General features: G+C 49.4%; 1 long non-coding RNA gene across 1 annotated transcript; it reads left to right on the top strand.

Annotated features, from left to right (window-relative positions):
* The first annotated feature begins 2,178 nt into the window (after positions 1-2,178).
* LOC128720080 (uncharacterized) lies at positions 2,179-18,312 on the top strand. The gene is made up of 3 exons (XR_008410761.1): positions 2,179-2,231; positions 4,656-5,057; positions 18,177-18,312. It is a non-coding gene; the product is annotated as an uncharacterized LOC128720080 (long non-coding RNA).
* The last annotated feature ends 1,869 nt before the right edge of the window (positions 18,313-20,181 follow it).

Raw genomic sequence — 20,181 nt, 5'->3', positions numbered from 1 at the left:
CATGATAATTCAAAATGCTGAGCTTGCAACTGCTTTTTTGTACGGAAGGCTAAGAAAAGATTAATCAATTTCATGATTGAATGAAAATCACAGTAATATTTTAGCTCTTATACTGTCTGTAATGCCGGTAACCAATAGTTCAACGAAATAAATTACTTTTATAGACGAAAAGCAAATGAATGCTAGGAAAGAGATTTATATCACTAATTGATTTTTTCTTCGTATAGTGGGACCTTTTTCGTATTTATTCAATTCTCGAAAAAGCTTCTGTTGTTAGTGAAACAACAAAACACCCCAGGCACATTGTTTAAAAAAAATTCAAGTACTGTACCAGGAACAGGGATCAAATTGCAAGGCTTTATGGCTCTAAGGTTTTTCTAGAAATTTTACTCTGTTATCCCATAACAGATCAGAAAAATGATGGGATTCTTTGAAAGAAAAGCGTCGGGCGCGAAAAACATGGAAATTGAACGAATTGTGGTGCAAATCTAATTGAAAAAAAAAGTATTAATTTTATTTTTCAACTTTTGCACTACCTAAACTTTGAAAAAACAAGAAATTTTGCCATATTAATTAATAAGCTCTGCTTCAGAAAATACAGTACTTATATTTTTTAACTTTACTTCCTGGCGAAGAAGGAGAGAGAGAGAGGACCCTTCTCTTAAATCAGAGAATTGATGCGTTTGGTTCGTTATGTTACAGGAATTTTCACTCAGTTTCTCTCATGTTGTTTTGTGCAATAAATCTTTGTTTTCCATTCACGCGCTATCCTTCGCAGTTGTTTTCTCTGTCCTACAAGCATGTTTTTCGCCAGGATAAACACTCACACCCTGATGGAATAATATCGATGGCCGATTTTAATTAATTGGAGAGTGCTTCGACCGCGGACGTGGCGTATTAAAGGATGAACATTGACGAATGGTGAAGCCGAGGCATCCCACCGTGTATTCGAAGAATTGTGTCACTTCAGTCACGGTTCTCTTTACCTCCTAGGGAAGGACTGAATCTGCCAGGAAGGGACTGAGGTAGCGCAAACCGAAGTGAGGTGAAACACGGATCAACAGTAAAGTCGATTGCTGATGAAAAATCTCATTTGTAATACATACATTTTTTGTTCCTCTTTTGCGAAATGGTGTCGGCTAATGCAGTTCTAGCAAGGACAAGCTTGGTTTTGGATTTCGCGACAGGGCAGGATGTCATTTTTCTCAGCGCGAACGTGATCGAGCATCGATCGCTTCCTGTGAAGTGCCGGTGAAATTAGAGAAAACATCTTGAGCGGTTCCCAATGTGCCCAGCGTTCGTATTTTCTTGAACAAACGAAATGTAATTGCTTCCAGGTATTTTTACCGTTTGGATTCAACCCACGTAGAGACTGCTTGGAAATAGAAATAATAGTAACAGCACATGCTTAAATTGAAGCTTAAATATATATGATCTTTTGCTTAAACGAAGAACGTTCGTTGAATGTTGAAATTTGCAATTAATTTCTTTGCCTAACAAGAATTTCAATAATTCAAAAATTGTCATGAATTGTTTTACCATGATCCTTTACTAGACTCTTTGGTAGCTTTTACTCCTATCAAGCAAAATAACTACATGTTAAACATTTTCAAACTTTTACAAACAGTTGCCCATGTTGTTCACTCAGGTAACACATCGTTTCGTCCTGTTTATGATCGGGTATTTGTTTTTGTTTTACGATTGGCCAATCTTTCCATTACATCTCGGCAACGAACGTACATAATGCTAGTGTGTAATCAGCCAATAATCCAAAACATTTCATTCTGAGTTGAGTATTCGATGATTGGCAACGTACACACTTTCGATGCACAAATTAGCGGCGTACACACTAGAGTAAGTAGTCACTTGTGTTTTGTCGCTTACTCAATGGCTCAGATATGGATACAGTTTGGAATCACTGAAGTATTATATCACCAGCTTATATTTTCTATCTCACATGCTCACACCACACCATGCTAGATTGATCTTTGCTTATCTCTATGGCACCACGAAAACCTACCGCTACGTCTATGACTGGCCCAAACCGTTCCACTAGTGTGTACGCGCTCAATTCCTTGCTCTCTTGCGCACGCTCTCGGGTCCAACTGGAGGGCGCCTTTCAATATCGAATGTACAGTCAACACGTGCGGACGTGTTGTCGCGCGCGCACCCGTGGGTTTTACGTACTTTACGCGGCCGAAGCAGAATGTTCGTTCCGGGTTTATCGCACGGTAAGCAATCGGATAAACAGCTGAATGACGTGTGTGCAACAGACAGTGTATGTAGGAGTGTCCTTCGGAGCTTGCGTACCCTTCGATTGACGCGTAAAAAAGATTCGCTGATTCTGCGGTCGCTCCCGGCAAATGTGGTGCTTTTGTGGAGGTGTTTGACAGGATCGATAGTGGCAGCTAAACAGTGTGGGTGGGGAACGGATCACAAGCTTCCTGGGTCTTCCCGCGCTTTGTGTAGTTGTGTAGAGTGAAGTGCACATCAACACCACAACAAAAACAACCATATCAGCGAAGCTGCGTCACGGTTGTTTCCATTATGTTTCTCGGTTTATTCCAAAGGATGTGTCCGCATGGCACCTGTTCGGTGAGGGGCCAGTGGGAGGGAAACGAAAATGTGCAAAGCTCCTTCGGAATGGGTCCAAAAGAGCCCGTGTGTTGAACGCACACAAGCATCATAAGACGCACCAAATTCGTACCAACGGATCCCTCTCCTTTTAGTTCCCCTACGGAAAGCCTGTTATTAGGCGGGCTAAGCTACGCTTTGAGAAAACCGGTAAAGGGAAAGAATGAGTGAGAAGCACAGTGAGAGAGAGAGAGAGAGAGAGAGAGAGAGAGTGAGTGAAAAAGGCAGGAGCCCAATTTGGACGGTTCGTTCTTGTCTCTGCCTCTAGAGATACGGTTACACATTAGATTTCGCCCGTCAGCCGGCTTTGCTTAGAAAGTGGGTGCGTGCGCGTTCGTGTGTATGTGTGCGCGTGAGCTTTTGAAGCGGCAGAAGTCTCTGAACCCCGGGTGGAATGGGGTGACCGGCCAGGGTCATACCCCAACGGGGTGGAATTACGGCAGGGTAGAAGGTAACGCTTCCCAGCCCACCCCGTTTTTTTTTGTTGCTGCGTGACGAGCGCCGTACGGCGTGTGGTTACGAGAGACTGGGTGGAAACGAAGTAGAAACAAAAATTGCTGACACACCGGGAAAAGTGAGACAAGAGCGAAAAAAAAAGCAAAAGAATCACCGCTCGGGCACGCACGGCGCGATCCCAAAACAAAAATACAGGCGAAAACGGTAAATAAGAAACGTGATTAAAAGGGACGATGGGAAGATGAGGTAGAAAACTGGAGCACCCGGTGCAGCGAGAGCAGGACGGAGAGGATGCAGCGTACGATCGCGTTTTTCTCTGTCGCACTCACACACACACGTGCGTACACCCGTGGTTTGTTGATGGAGTAGCGTTGCCGCAAAAAAAGGGGGCGAAGAAGCGCTGAAAACGCAATGGACCAAAGAACAAAGCGAAGAGAACGCGAAGAAAACCAGCGAGAAAGGATCGAAAGAGAACGAACGCTAGCGATCGAATGCGATCAAGCGTGCACCGGCTGGCTGGTGGTGGTTCAGTTGTGCCCACGGAGTGCGTCGATGTGCTGCTACTGAACCCAGTTATCTGTGATAGGAAGAAGTTCGTTCAGTTTTCCGTGTTTCATCTTCTACCGCAATAGATAACGAAAGGTTAAACCGGCCATCGGAGCGTGTTCGAGTAGAAAACGTTAGAATGCAAGCCAGCTTGCATGCGGCCACGCACAGGCACACACACACACACACATACACAGTCAACAAACCCCCTGGCTTGCTGTGATCGCGAACCCGTGTTTAGGTACAGATTTTGTTGTTCGATTTTCGAGCAGCCGATCGCGATCACGCTCGAGCAGTGCGTCACGCACACATGCACACCGCGGGATGGAACGTTCAAGTGGAGGCTGAGCTGTTGCGCCTACTGCGCGAGGTGAACAGAAACCGTACGGCGTCGTGACCGCGGCCTACTTGATCTCATACGCGCAGACAATGGAGCTGAGACGGTGTGCGATCGTGCAACCACCATCGCGCCACGAGGAACTGGTTTCTTATTCAGTGTACGTACGCTCCAACGGAAGGTGGCACGTAAACAATTTTGCCAACGCAGAAATATCGCTCCCAAAAGCTTGAACTTTTTGTGCTACGGCTAGTTAGCGCCATTTGTGCTTGTGCTTCGGTCCCGTGAGGTGCTGATAGCGATAAAAAAGTGGCGCGTGTCGGTTGGTTTTATGTGTGTGAGAAGGAAAAAAAACAAAACAAAGCGAAGGTGCCCTCGCAAAGGTGCCCCACGGAATTGAACGGAACGGCGGGCGGGCTGATTCGCGGGTGCACCGATGCAACAGCCAGCGTTCGGTGGTGCATGCAATTTTTTTGTTTCGTGCACATGAGTGTGTGCACCCTGTGTTGTTGCACGGTTCAGTGAGGGCACATTTCGTTTCGTGATTGATCGGTGCTTGCCGTGTCGGTTATGCAGCGGTGGGTTTAGGTTGCACTAATACCCGCACTGGCACGTCCCGAACGCCACCCGTACATGGTGCTGATTTTTGTTTCCATTCCTTTCGATTTTTGTCCCCAATCAGGCATAACCCGTGCGCGATATGAGATGTAGCTGATCGTTCGGCGATCGTGTTGTAAGTGAGCGCGTGTTGTTTGTGCGAGTGCCCCCAAAAGGATCGAGTGCATACACACCCGCAAGAGTGAATAATAAATCTAAATGATCCCACTTAGTGCGATTGCGAAACCCAATCAGCAGTGAACCTGTGAAGCAATTAGTTTGCGCACACCTCAATGAGTGGTGCCATTGTTCCAGCGCTAACGACAGAAAGCGGATTTAACACACGCCTATGGCGAAAGGCCCGTTTGGTGGCAAACGTGTGCTGATCGTACCGTGAAGCCCGCCACATTCGGTAACACACACGTGCAGGGAGCTGGCTGCAACGAACGTGAGAAAAAGAAAAAAAAAACAAGCTTGCAAAAACAAGGTGAGTTGCTCGGTGAACTGTGACAATGAGTTCGATCGATCCGGCGGGCTCATTAGTGAAGCGCATCCACTCTCGCGAATGTGGGTAGCAATCAAAGGTCGTGGGTCGTTGACAATCAAGTCTCGTTGGTGACTCGTTCGGTACAATCAGCTATGGACCCCGTTTCCACCACCGACGCTGGTGCTTGTGTGTGTGTGTGCGTGGTTGCTCCATGCGTCCAGCATCCAAGCCAGCGAGCATCGCATGAGCCGATCAGTCACCAATCATCTCACCGATCGCTCACTATGGCTGGCGTTCTCATGCGTCTCACTACACCTGTGTGGTGGCGTCCCATCGCGTGAGACCCTCGGTTTCGCTGCGTCAGCAACGCCATTTAGAAGGGGCTTTCGAGCACATACACACGCGCATGGGTTTAGGGGGAGGCATTTGGAGTCCGCCCTGTGCGGAACAGGTTCTCAGCAGCAGGGTGGTTTCGAGCGCATTTCCAGTTGCATAAGTGTGCGGACACGCGCGGTTCCACGATCGTGAGGCTGTTTGTGTGTGCCGATGCCCAGCGACTGGAGCCGGACGGACGAGATCTTTATTTTGTTTTGCTTGGTGTCGTTACCTTTTTCTTCGTTTCCCAAGCGATGCTGCGATGGTACGACTCATTGGATGGTGTTGCTTGCTGCATCGCTTGCACATCACGGGGTTTGGAGTGCAAGCCCCAGACCTGCACCAGGGCGGTCGGGTGGCAGGGTGTTTGTAAACAGACGCCAAGAGTAATGCACAACAGCACCGTGGCCCGGTGGAGGCCACGGGAAGCCATCACCGTCGAGATTCGTTCCGTTCCTTGTGCCTTGTGTGTGGCTTTATTTATCTCGCTGCAGTGGTGGCTGGAGCGTCCGATCATAAAGGAAAGCAGCCATTGTTGTGCGGTGTAGTTTGATTTCTTTGCATGCTGAACGGTGCGCTGCGTTAGCTATTTTTACACATCCTTTCTTTGGCGAAGCGTGCTGGGGTGTTGGTTTTAGCCTGTTTTGTGCTCTGCTGGAGTAGCATTCGTTTTGTTTTCTCCTTTTCTAGCCATAGCTACAAGAAGGCTAAGGCACTCGTTGCGATCCAGATGAGCAGATGGGCCTGTGGTGCTTGGGTGTGAGGTGTAAAAAGATCGTAGTTTCGGATCATGTTTTACACAGGCCGAATGAAAATGTTGCCGCACATTGCTGAGCAATCTAGACACTTATCCAGAAGTCTCGTGCAAAGGCTACAAACGATACAAAAACATGCTTACACACAGTGTTCGCTGAAATTGCTTTCCGAATCGGATGTAAACATCGATTCATACTCATCCAAAATTGCCTCTAATTGTGTGTCATGTTCCTACTTCCTTTAACAACTCATCGCTGAGCTTAAGAAACCTGTTCCGGCCGCATTAGGGGTTCGTGGGAGTGTAACCTAGCAAAAACGTTTGTTACGCGAACGATAGAGAATGTTCTTTGCTTTTGTTAACTTATAAAAATGAGCTCCCTGTTCCGGACGCGCACACGTGCTCGTGGTCTGTGCAGTCGAGTGTGATTTTGTGAAAATAATACGCCTGAATCACACTATTGACCTAACGAACGATAACATTCGTGTGCTTGTTTTAGAACCGGCATGGCAAAACATGTAACCCTCGTCGAGATAAACATTCCACGGCCGCGACACGAACCACATGCCGTGGTTGTAATATGCAAAATATTTCCTTTTCCCCTTCACCGACCACAACCACCACCGAGTTCTCTAAAAATGGACAACATAAACAACGGATCTACCCAGCCGCGCGGAAGGCCGCGCATGATTGACGCATTTTTCCGGGAAAATAATGAAACGATTCATCGTTCGATTTGTGTCCGCCGGCTCGGGGTGGGCTTCCCCGGATCACATTTCTGATTCATAAAGAGCCACGGGGCACAATTTTAGTCTCCGGGGCCCTTCGGCACGAAACCGCGAACGCTAATGCTTGATGGTGGATGGGGAGCTATCGTAAAAGAAAAAAAAAACCTAGCTCCGTTGCGTGGCAGGAAACAAGCCAGGAGCATCATCATCGACACGAGTGGCCTTGGAAGCAAAGGCAAAGAAGTGCTAGGTTCCTCCTTGGGTACGCTTCGTCACACTCGTCCAAGCGGAGCCTCTTGAAAAAAGCAACCATCCCTTGCAGCAGGTGGGGTTAGACTGGAATAGGGGTTGATTCACCATTAACCTTCCCGTGCCGCCATACCCATTTTTATCCATTTGAGCGTTAAAGTTTCGTGACGCAAGAATTCAAGCCACCCGCTCAGCTCGTTGTCCCCATCCGACCGGTTCGTTCGATTTTGTAACGTGCTCCACCGGCGGCACCCACTCGGAACCGGAAGGACATGAAAGGAGGGTGGGGTGAAAGCAATCGGGGGTGGCGCAAGGAAGCGGCTCATAAAGCAGCATGACTTTTTATGGGCCTCCCCGGCGGAAACTCGCCCCGGTTGGTTGCGCTTTATCCACCTCCTTTCTCGGTCCTCTGTCGAATAGAAGCCACACACACACACACATACACACAGAATCACGTGGTCTGTTTCAGCAACAGGACGAAACAGGCGACACAAAGCTAAAAAAAATGGGCGAGCCTCAGAAAGGGCAGCGAAAAAAAAAAGGGGGATAAAATCGGAAGAAACGGAAACTATAATAGTCAATTGCAAGGGGCGCCGGCGTTGGCTCGCGCGATTCGATGGGTAGGAAGGAAACAAAACAAATCGGCCCGAATTGTTGCACACACGACGCCGGCCGGCACACGGGGAATGGAGGGTGAAAATCATTCATCGTGGGCGGAAATTGGTTTCCTCCGCGCGAAAGGGCGGAATCCAATGGCGCCCCGTCCACGGTGCCGGGCTGCGAAAGTGCCAACGAAGCCTGAACGCGCCCGGACGTGTGAAGGATCGATTTTCGAAGGACGAACCGATCACACGCCCCCACGCCTCATGCGTGAATGCCATTAGTTCGGCGGCTGGCGTGTCGGCTGGCGTTTTGTTTGCTGGCAAGGATGGTGCTGACCTTTGGTCGCCGTACTCCCACACGAGAGAAAACAGCGGCCAGTGATCTATGGCGAAATCACGAACTATTCTAGGGCAATAAATTAGATCGAGATTCGAACGCCCCCACCCCACCCAGTCCGACCGGTGAGCCTGCAAGAGCAATGGGTGCGTGTCGGGCTGAGCCGTAGAAAAGCCGTCCCCGGGAGCTCGAAAAACGGCAGCAAAACCTGCGGGTTTCCGATGGCCCCAAAGGGCGGTTTTGGCAATGTGTCGCTTCCGTGCGCTTGGGGAGTTTTCTCCGTTTCGTTTCGGGTTTTCGCCGTGTTTTCGCCGTTGAAACGTGACCGTTCGCGGCGAGATGGCTTGGCGTTTTGTGACGTTCTACGGTAGGGCACCCGGTCGATAGCCTTTCGTGGCCTGATGATCTTCGACCATGATCGAGCGTGGTGTTAGTCGACGATTTTGGCCTGTTTTTTGTGTGTGTGTCGGTGCTTTCGCATTACCAATTCGTTGCTGTCATAAATAAGTTTTATTTATGCTACGAATTGCTGATCCATTTCGCCATTCGCTTCTGCGGTGCGAGACCGTTTGGGGGTTTTGGCGCTGGAAGCCTTTTCAACAGCCCAAGGTGAGGGTGGCGCCAGTCGTGTGCAACCGCACCGGCGACGGCGGTCTATTTGAAGTCCTTCCGCCCGGTGACCCCTTTTTACCTTTTTTTTTGTTGTTGTTGGGAGAATTTAGCGCACGCTTCTGAAGAGGGAAACCGGGTTGCGTTCCTCCGCTGGGACCCGCAGTCGACTCGGGGTCGTTTATAGGTGGTAGTTAATCATTTTTATTCTCGAAAGCAATCCATTAACGGGATTCTTAATCGAGCGAAACCATTTTATGGCGGCCTGTTGTGGCCTGCCCTCTAGAGCGCGTCTCTAGAGGGCCGTATTGGACGGGGGGGGGGCGAACGAAAAAAGGACACTCAAGTGGGGGTGCAAAAAAAAAAAAACAAAACAAAACCATTCTCTTCAGACATACTCTCGTGTCGTATTTTATGCCGCATGTCGTCGCGAACGTTAAAGACGAACCCCCCCACCATCTCGGGGTGGCGGTGATCGTGTAATAATACTTTATTTTAATGCACAACCGCGCACAACCCACGGTGCCTGGGTTCGACGCAACAAAACACATCGAACAAAGCCACCCTCAAGCCCACACAGCCCATCAGTCGTACCTGATTTTTCGGCAAATGATAGGTTCGGTTCGGTCGGTTCCCCCGCATTACGCTTGGCGATGGGAAACCCGCACGGCACGGTGACCGCTCAACGAGCCGTCCAAATGGGCATGTCGGGAGGATTTTGCTTATCGATCGCCTGTGCGCTTAATGAAGCTTATCATCGGCCTTTTTCAAAGTGCGGGATGGCACTGGATGGTGCTCATCATTGGCGTTTGAAACCGGCTGAACGGGATGGAGATTAATTTTCGCTTCCCCCGGATGGGAGAAGTTTTCAGCCGAAAGGTGACCCATTTGCGCGTGGGCATAAAAATCAAATCACCGATCGGTCGTCGTCGGTTTGACCCCCATTGGGATGTGACGCCGCTGGGTTTCGAAGTGTGGCGAAATGTCGTCTCTAATGCTAGCGTGTTATGACCGCCCGAGCGAAACGTGTACCGACTGGGGTCTATCTCTGCAGGCATAAAATTAAGGATAAGTCCACTTCGATGGACGCTCCGATGGAACCTAGCCGCACGGGTGTGTGATTGCTTATTTTGATTAGGCTTTTAAGGGTGTCGTTGGCCTGTCGCTGAACGAGAACCGTTTGGGGTATGATAACACGAACTGAACACACAACCACACACACTCTGCTCAACACCACATGCCATTTTCTCACGTTACGGAGATAAGCAATCTGCTCCATCCAGTGTGGTGATTGTCCGGATAATGAATTTCATTCACCAGGACGACAACTAACAGTGGCAAACAAATAGGCCCCCGAATAGGACCCTAGACCCTCTTGGTGCTGGCTATCTTGATCTCTTTGTTCGTAGCAGCGCTCGTCTCATCGCAGCACAAGGAGTCGTTGAAGTATTCTTTTTTTTACTCTTTCTCTCTCTCACCACACGATCCGAACACAAGGACAAGAAGCAGCTTGCGCTTTGTTTGCTTTCAATCAGCGCATGCAGCCCTTTGGTTGCAGTTTCTGCCCCATCGGGAAAGTCTAGCCGGCCGAAGGTTGGATCCGGGTGGTTGTATTGTTTTTACGATTTATCTGCAACCGCATCCACTTGCTGGCCTCTTTGTGTGTGCATCGGTGCATGTGGTAAAGAACGCTGAATGGCAGAAGCGCCTCGTTTCAATCCGACCACGGGCTTCGTGTAATTGGCGAGGCCGAGCAGCCGCTTTTCTAGTCCAAGGGTTTTCACCACAAACACACACACACACGCGTGTGTCCAACCGGATGCTGGAGGTTCATCTGTTTCGTATCCGGGTGCTCTGGAGAGGGATCACGATCACGATTTGCTGGATGCTCTTGGGTTGGGCGCAACGAATGCAGTTAAGTTGTGCTGTGCTTCTTCGCACAACCTAACCAAAAAGCATGCTTCATCATTAGTCACCGAGCTGGATGGCTGGTCTGGGTGGTGCCTTTGGCCCGTGTTCGATCAACCGGACCCATGTTACCCGGCCGGGGACTCATTTTTTGAGCACATTCATTTATCATTTTTAGCCAAACCGCTTCCGCATTAAATGGAGTCGTCCGAGATTAATGGCTTCGAGGTGTAGTGCTGCTATTAACGGTACGGTTTTTTTATTTTTCATTTTTGCCGCCCTCTATCAGTGGACTTACTCGCCTGCAGGCGTTGCTATTCCGTCAACCGGGTTCCCGGGCTTTAAGCCCCCACGGGGAAATGGAAGACAAAACATTACTTCAACAGGGTGTGCAGCAATAGGGAGAAATAAAAGCCGCTCGACACACAAACATAGCGAATGCATGCGAAAGGATGCTGAGTCAGGAAGAAGCAAAGGATGTCGCGCTGAACGACAAAAGTTGCGTCCTTACAAAATGCGGTGTCCCGGTTCGGTGTGCGCCATTTGTCAAATGAACCTAGCGCTCGTGCGGCCTTCCGGAGCCGAGAGAGAATTAAAAATTCAAAATTCAATTTCTTACAACGCGAACGTGCCCTGCCCGTGGATCGGTGCCCGTGCGGCTTTTTTTGTTTGCCTTTAGGTGGTTTCCTTCGTCAGTTGTGTGTATGTTTGTGTGTCGATTTCGGTCGATTGTTGGTACGACCCCGTGGTGCACACGTTTTCGGAGTGTCCTGGTAGCTTGGTCCTTTTTTTTTTTTCACGCCCCAATTTTCTGGGTCATACAGCTCCTTACAGTTGGCCCCCTGGCGGTGGATACCGGGTAGTTACCGGAAAGGAACGTAATATTCGGCACAAAATTAAAGTTTGTATGCTTTTTGTGCTTGCCCGCAGGCACCGTTTCGCTGTAGTAGCAGCAGCAGCCGTGCGAATGAACCCGCTTGCGTCCACCGGTTGACTGGATCTCCTTCCATGGGGTTTCCAGTTTTCTAGGGTTTCCATGGTACGGGGTTTTTTGTCGCCCAGAAAGCCACCGGTGACCTTGCTTCCGTCGCCTTCGTCGCCGTTGGAAAGTTTTGTGCGCACTTTCCTTTCCGAATCCTTTCCCGAATGCTGTCACACCGGACGCCACCCATTCGGTGGCTGTTTTGCTGGGTGCCGTTTTGCTTTCCGGCTTCGAGGAGATAATTTTTGACACCCAAACAATCGAACACACGGACGTCTTTGTCGCGCGTGGGAGAAAATGCCGGGATAAGGGTTGATGTCGCCGAGGTGGGGTTTCTTTGAAAGCCTCCCCGAAAGCCCTCCCGAGCCATGGTTCGATCGCTCGATTAGGGACAGTAAACTCATTATCACACCCGCTGGTGGAAAAAGGCTCTTCAGAAGGCGAAAGCCCTAACGAAGTGTTTGCTGGCAAGGCGCGTGAGCCTTTCTTTTTTTTTTGGTGCTATATCGCATGGCTGGGTCGCGTTTGAGTTCGAGAGCCGTTTCTTGTTGACTTGCTTGCCAGCGTGCTGCCTGCCTTGGCCTGCCCTCGTCGACCGTTCCCGCGGACGATCTCGGGCAGGATCTCAACTCGATGGCAGCTGTTCCGGATCGAGTAGCACCGGACCGAAGGATAAGGGTGCCCTTTCGGTCGTTCCCTTCCCATTTACGTGCCCTTAGCTGGAGAGTAAGCGAGGTTGCGGTAGCAGCTGTTCCGACCGCCAGGAATTGGTCGAAAATGGTTCCATTTGAAATTCGTATCCTTCGGTACGGCTTTTTTTTTTCTTTCACCCCTCTTGCGCATTTCCGCCAGCGGATCAACACCAAGGGAAACGCACGCTTTTTCCTTCGTTGTTTGCGTGTGTGTGCGCGCGCGCGTGCGTGCGCTTGTGTACGTCACGTCAGCTGTGCAGAGTTGCATAGGGATTGCGTTGCAGTTGATTTTATTTCCCATTCTCTCCCATTCACGTTCTGTAACCCCGGGGAAATTGTGTCCCAATCGTTGTTGCTGGCCCACACCCTGGCCGCTTATCGATATTCGATGCATTTGCGCTGTCGAGTTTCATTTTATCAATGTCCACATTTTTTTGCTGCACCCTCCATTTCTACCAGCGAAATAAGACCGCTGTGTTGGAGGGTACATTTTCTCCCGGCTTGAAGAGTGTGTCCATTGCAGCATTCGTCTAGCTCGGCGTATCTTGTCGTGCTATCAGTGCCGGTGGTTGCGTGATAAGGAGTGCTTCTTCCTACACGTACACCACGGCTTGTTATTACAACTGAGCGAGGTTTCCCATCGCTAATCGTTTCTTCTCGCTGTCGTTTTCAAACCCTCGCTTTTCAAAGAGCAAATAGAATGCAAAACGGTGTTACGGCTGTGCCTTCGAATACAGCTGGCGTTGCTGGCAAGCTGTATAAACACCGCGCTTGCCCGATCGTTTCCGGGGCGTATCGATTAGGACGGTTCGTGGGCTGACGCTGCTGCTTTCCCACCGCCAGGTATTATCCCTTACACACGCCCTTTTGCGTGCCGGCAAACGAGAACGGCGCGCTTGCGATTACGCCCAGGAGAGCCCATTCGCCAGGATCAGCCACCGTCGATGCTGAAGGGCGCGAAGGCTAATGGCAATGCTTGATTGCACTTCCGTCTGGTGTCGCGTTTCGTGGGCCGCGTTTTTAGCAAAATGCTAGGGCGCGCGCTCGAGCAAGGTAAGCGACCGGAAGTGGGCCGATAATCGGTGTGCAGCACGCCGCTTCGTGTTTACGCACATTTATGTCCGCTTCGGTCGAGAGCGTCTTCAGTGCGCGGTTCATCCGCCTGGGAGCGGTGGGTTTTTGTGCTTTTTAATTAGATTATGCATGATTGATGGAGCACCCTTACCGGCACCCGTGTACGCTTCATTGGGCCCTTCGGTTGGATTCCGGTTCCAGGGTTCGTTCTAGGGGCTAGAATGCGCTCGGCAGCTCGGTAACATACATTCCTGCACGTTCGTTGGATGTGGTTCTCGCTGAAAGAGAAAAAAAAATGCGTTCCGAGGTTCTGTTGAAACGAGCGTGCGTACGCCAGTTTTGGTGTGAAATCTTGGCCTCAATCCATTTTAAGAAAGAGCTGCTATGCCGGCGTAAAACAACAACATGATTTGACGGTGTACTTAAAAGAATTCATCGTCAAATAAAAAGAAAACGCGTTGCTAAAATCTGTCCCCGTAGATGTAAAAATAGTCAGCGGATGAAATTTCAGCTCCACTGTACATCTTTATTGAATTGAATGCGCCACCAGATTCTTGGGAATCAATACTTGAAACACAACGGTTCATTAGTGTTCAATGCGACGTTTTTTTTATCCTCGTATCAACGAACGGCAAGGATCGGCAGTCTCGCTTGAGTGAGTAAATTAAATTCTTTTGATGAACATTTTTGGGATTTTATCCTAAAACTTGATATGAACGGTTTCCGGTATCGATGGCGTACCAGATGCGTACGCTGAAGTACGCGTTTCAAAAAGCCATTTTCAATCACCAAATCCTATTTCATTCGATCTTATTTTACTTGCTGAACTTATGTAGGCACTATTACTTAATATGTGTTTTGTTCATCGATCAGAAATAAACATTTGTTCATTGCAGCTCATGTTTGTTCTTGGAAATGCGATAAGATAAAACGCTTTCATCGCAAATAAGCCATGTCTTGTTTATTCGATTAGGAAGTAGAAAAAAATCTAATACGATAAGCAGCCACACAGGCGTTGGTGATATTGTGATATATTTTTTTTTTTCGCATGAATTACAAAAATAAAATATCGTGAATCTCCCACAGCGATGACTGCGTCAACGAGCTACGGAATAATGCAGCACCGAATGCCTGTTCCGACCTACCAACCAGAACATGAGCCTCAGGCAATGAAGCTCGAGTATGCCGTGGAGTATCAATATCCCCTCCATGGAGGCTGAATTTGAGAGCCCGGTACGGCAAAAGGGCTTCATGGGGCGGAAACGTTCAATTTGCAACAGAACCATGCGCACGTCTCTCGTACTAATCGCACCCTTCGGAGAACCGTTCCTTAGCTGCCGGCGTCAGGCCGCTTTGTTTGGTTTCTCTGGCCGTTCGATCAGAGAACCGGTGACTGGAAATGGACCATTCATTCGTTTGTGCGTTCGTTATTTTTTTGTTTGTTTGTTTGCGAGTCGCCTGGCTCGACGGCACGGCGCAAGAGCAACGTCATTCAATCGGCTTCGTTAAGCTCGATATTTGCTGCCGAAGGAATTAGCCATCGCTCCGCACCCTCTAATGAACAGAAAAGATCTCTTACAATCAGTACGGGGGAAATGGAAATGGAGCGACGTGCTGGAAATGGACAACCCCCTCGAACGTGTAATCCGTCAAGCACGGAAAGTCATGCGAAGAGAGCCACTCAATGTCGACGGGTTCGGTTTCCGACGACTAATTTAGGGGGTTCGCTAAGATGCTTCACTGTGTCTTGGCGCTTCGATTGGTATTGAAGGGGCTCGAAAGTGGTCTGCATTATATACAACGCCTATGTATGGCGTCTTCAGCTGCGTTGTATAATGAGCGTTTGATTTATTCATGTGAAGCTTCATGGGCGATACGAAATACGAAAAATATGACAAAATAATGCATATCATTCGTTCACAATAATTTCATTCTGACTCCTTCTTATGCTTACACTCCAATGGTGTTGTTCTGCACCAGTACATCACGAGATCTTGCTCTCGTGTCGATGGATGAAGCTGGTGAATATGGAACCAGTTTGGTGTGGATGTCAGCATAGGTTTTTCCACCCATTCGACCGAACACGTAGCTGCGGCATCCCGGGGGAAAAATTGGCTTGCGTCCGTCACGCGACTGGGACCACGTTGTGGGCATGAAATGATGGACAGGTCGTACGCGGCACATCGTTTCGCAATGGCGTCTTCCTCTCGGCGTCCCATTTTGTCAGGTGCAAAGTGGTTCGAACCGCTCGACTGGCTGATTGGCACGCAACTCCCCTTGCGGTCGGTCATGGCAAGAAGTGACGGTCGCACGGACGCACGGACGCTTACCGAAGCCGCACAATTCGTCGAAATATCGACCGACATCGTGTCCGGCCGTGAGTCTGGTGGTAGCGAGAAGTCCTGCAATGCCCCTACTGGCAAGCCGGCTATTGTATTGGCAGGAAGAAAAAAAAAACATTCTATGGAATGATGATCGGATTTTCCATTTTCTCACTCGATTGGTTTTTGATTAAACCGGAAGCTCGCCTGAAGGCATGGGTGGATCTTGCGTGATCGTGCGCCTTGCATGTGCCGTTTGATGCCAATGTGGTTGAGGTTGTACTGATCGCACCGGTTGAGCAATTTAGCGCAGACACTCGCAGTGGATTACGAGGCAGTGCTTGTAGTGGCAATGCCTTCTAGGGATTTAATTTGTCTACAGCAGAGCAGAATTTTTCAATTGGTCGACGGCAGAGCAGAAACAAAGCAAAGTCAGATGTAAGCAGTATGATGCTGATACATGAATGTTTTTTTTTCGATGAACCTTTTTATTATTTTCCAATTTTAAGTTAAAGCTCAAGTTTTATCTCTTTATTTTTGGTTCATGTTGACAATATACACCATAATAAGTAAAATGAAGACGTAATTTCCAATTTGAATCCTTTTTCTTGTCACTGTATACGTTTGCTAGTACCCAAAAACGATGCCAGTTGCTTTCTAATCAAACCATGCACGTGACAAATTGCAACATGCCGAATTCGCGTCGTTCTGTCGGAAATGTCAAACTCGACGAAACGTACACGCACCAGCATGGTTTGACATTTATTGGTATTGATTTTGGCACGGTCACCGCATGCACATCGGGAAACATCAAAAGGAAAGATTAAAAACACGTCCCGAGAGGTGGGCGAAGCGAAGAGATAATTGAACCCCCACAGGACAAGACGCCGCCCCACGTGGCAGTTCCTTAACTTTGTTGTCACATCAATTCTTGCGCGCACCTCCTTGTACCCATCGATTGAGTCATTTTCCGTTTCTGCACGGTTTCACCGTAAGCAGCCGTGCCCTGGTTCCTCATTCCGGTTGGCTTCTCGAGCCCTCCACAATCACATTCACCCACCCACCCACACACACACACGTACGAAAAGGACTTTGATGTTTCGGGGCAGGATTCGCGCAATTGAAATTTCAAAAGCGCACAAATTCCTACAGCCGGCTTCCATCGCACGTGGGCTGGTGGCGGATTATGTTCGCGCTTCCTTCGTCGATCGGGGTCGAACGGTGCGTGCATGCGTGCGTACGTGTGTGTAGGTGGGTCGACACCCGAGTCGACATTCAACTTCCCCCGGGAGCGGTGGGCGCCATTCGTTAATCAAGGGAATTTATTTTATCTACGTGCCTTTCCCCGGATGTGCTCCGGCCGCACCGGTGCCGGAACCGGAAGCGCCTGTTTTATGCAAAAACTTCTCAAAGGCTGGTAGGTGGCCGTGTTTTGTGTGTGTGTGTGTCGTCACGTTTCATCCCCCTTCGGTGGGGTAGCAGTGCCACACCGGGACGGGCCTGCCACGGATGACAAGTTTTTGGCGCTCTCATTCTTGCAGAGTTTGCCAACCTTGACGGCTCACGGGAGATTGGCGCGAATAAGTGGGTGCTTCGTTTTATTTTATTTTTTTCGTGGCGCCGATGTGCGCCTGTGTTCGGCATTCGGGATGGATTGATGACGGCTTAAAGCCTGCCTCCCACCGGTTGCCAGTGGGAGTAGTTTTCGCAGGGGGTTTCCGAGAGCGTGTGGTTTTTGCACCACACAGGCCGCAACGCGCCGCAGGATAAAATGTTTCGTTTTCTTCGCATCGTCAAACGCGGCACTATTTTACGGCGAACAGTGCGGTGGAATGTGCGATCGCGTCGTGGCTTTTGGAATGTGTTTGCATTTTCGCGCAAAAGTGCTCCAGGGCGCGCGCCACGTAATCTCTCGCTCGCTCCTGGGGGTGCATCAGCGGGTGCTGGTTTGCAATGAAAAGCCGTAGGAAAAATAAACTAACGAATGATTCTCGAAGCGCGGTGGAAAAAATGTACTCAAAAAATAAAAGAAAAGAAGATAAACAAACACTAAACGCGATCCATTCAGCCATCGAGCATAAAAGCTGAGCGAAACAATGGCGTCACAACATTTTTCTGCTTTATGCTTTTTTTTGTTGCTCACTCATCCTCTCTCTCTCTCTCTCTCTCTTTCTCTCTCGCCCTTTTTGCCACGCACTTGCACCAGTACGGTGAGTTTCCGACGGTTCCTGGATTCGATTTTTCCGACCGTACTAGCGCACGAGAATTGCGGAATGAATGCGTGTTTCCTTTCGACTGTCTTCTTCTGCTTTTTTTTGTTGTTTTGTTGCTGTGTTGCGCACATCCACCCGAGGTCCTCGCATATTTGAAGAGCGCCCACTTTTAAGTGCCATTGTTGGGTGGCAAACAATTCCTGCATTTGCCATTGTCGTGAGCTCTCTGTCGGTTGGTCCTTAACCGTGTACGTGTGTTTCTTTTCTTTCCACAGGCGCCACGTGAACCTTGGAACTGCGCTTAGTGCTGTTTCGTGTGCGTCCTTCTCCGGTGGTAGCCTTGGGCGGCGTAGACGTGGCGAACGAGTAAACCCGATCGGTGGTGAAAATTTCATCAATTTTCGTGCTCCCGCGGTGTCGCTGGGCTTTTTTTTTCTCCCGGAAGGGCGCTGCGTGCGTCCAAGTGACCGTTGTGTAAGGGGTCGAACGAGAAAAGCCATCTCGGCCGGAATGTGAGTGTGGGGAAGTGTTTGCCTGTGGGACGGGGAAAACCCCGGAAAATGCCTACGGTTAGCAGGCAAGCAGGGTTAGAGTGATTTATTCATTGCCCGGAAGGTGTATGGGGCTCTCGAGACAACGATCGAGGCAGCCGAGTGCGTGCGTGTGTGTGTGTGTGCTCGAGCACGTGAAGGAAAATTATCTTGCGTCCGCATCCCGTGAAAGCCACCGTGAAGATTGAGACGTGAGCATCGTGTAAGTGTGTGTGCGCGCGCGTGTGTGTGTGGCAGCAAAAGCGCAAAGGTGAAAAGTTATTGGATTATGTATCAATCACGCGTGCCTGCGGTGGTGGTACGGCGATGAATAGCTTTCCCTTTTTTTTTTATTAGTGCATTATTTTATCTCCCGTATCAATCCCGGTTCCGGCTACCGAAGGCCATCGACTCGCGAGTGTAGTGTGTAAGGGTGCAGTTTGCGTTGAGTGTACGTGTGAAAGAGTCCGTTTCTGTTGCGGTGGAAGTTAAAGGACATCGATGCGAGTGCCGAATCGTCAGTCGGAACTCTGCGAATTGCGGCGAAAGACTTCAAGGTAAGTGAGTGAGCAAACTGTGAGCGTACTGTGAGCAAACAGCACATCGTGCGCCAGCATAAACAAGCGCCAGAGTATCGCTTTCGATCTGCATGGGGAACGCTATTCATTATGTTTGTACAATGAGCCATTTAAGCTAGGTTGGAAAAAAACACAGGGACACATTCAGCTCGGATTAGTCGCTTTTGGGCAAAATATTTATGACCTCGGCACGCTTCCGATAGCCGGAACGGTACGATGGAATGAGATGTGGCCAGCAAACAAGCAGCGTGTATTCGGGACTATGCGATTTTTTTTTCGCTTTTCGAAACTTAAAGCATCGACCCAAGACCCCTCTTCTTTTTACACACGATCGAGAGAGAGAAAAAAGGAAATTGGTGCCGGCCAGGGGTATAAAACAAAACTCCCATAAAATGGAATAATTGAATTATTGATGAGAAATCGCACCGGTCCCTTTCAAACGCCCCAACTGACACGTTTCGTGTGTGTGTATGTGTGTAGTTTTTTCTTCATTTTTTCCGGCTCATTCGATGCCACTTTCGCCCCACGGAATGCCTGCACCAGCGACGGCCGGCAATGATCGGGGTCAAAATTCTAAATGTGAAACGATTCCCGGCATATCGTCATCATCTACGGTATCGTTGTGCGATCGAGGCCAGCCTTTTGGGAGGCCCTCCCGTGTTTCCTCGGACACGATTTGATTCGACGATTATTGGAATTGCAGCACCCGGCTGGGCGTCCTTTTCCCGTCCGGTAACCGGTCTGAGCCTCCTCGGGCTCCGTGGCATGGGTTCTGCCCGGTCGGTAGGGTCTGCCTGTTTGATTGGGACCCGTGTTTGGAGTTATTAATATTTATGACAACTAGGTGTTGCCGCGCTGCTCGCCTGCTGCGTGAACCCTCGGAAGACGTGAACCTTCCCCCGAAAATCGAGCCAAACTGGAGCACAATTTGGGCTTCTCGGTTCATCCGAACGGGCGGGCCGAGTGTATCAATGTTGGATTATACACCGATCCGGTGGCGTGTTTCCTCCTGCACGCCGTCACGTGAGCCCGAGCGAAATTGAGTTGAGAAAAGCGTCCCAAAATATGGTGTGAATTATTTCGCATCTTACCTCGCAGGAGGGGTTGATTGACAGCGTCGGAACCGGAGTGGCGAGTCCACCGAGAAGAGAGCCGTATCGGCGTTGCGCATG

This window comes from Anopheles nili, chromosome 2 (assembly GCF_943737925.1).
Source record: "Anopheles nili chromosome 2, idAnoNiliSN_F5_01, whole genome shotgun sequence".
NCBI lineage: Eukaryota > Metazoa > Arthropoda > Insecta > Diptera > Culicidae > Anopheles > Anopheles nili.
Note: the sequence above shows the minus strand (reverse complement) of the source record. Positions and strands in the feature narration are given on the sequence as shown.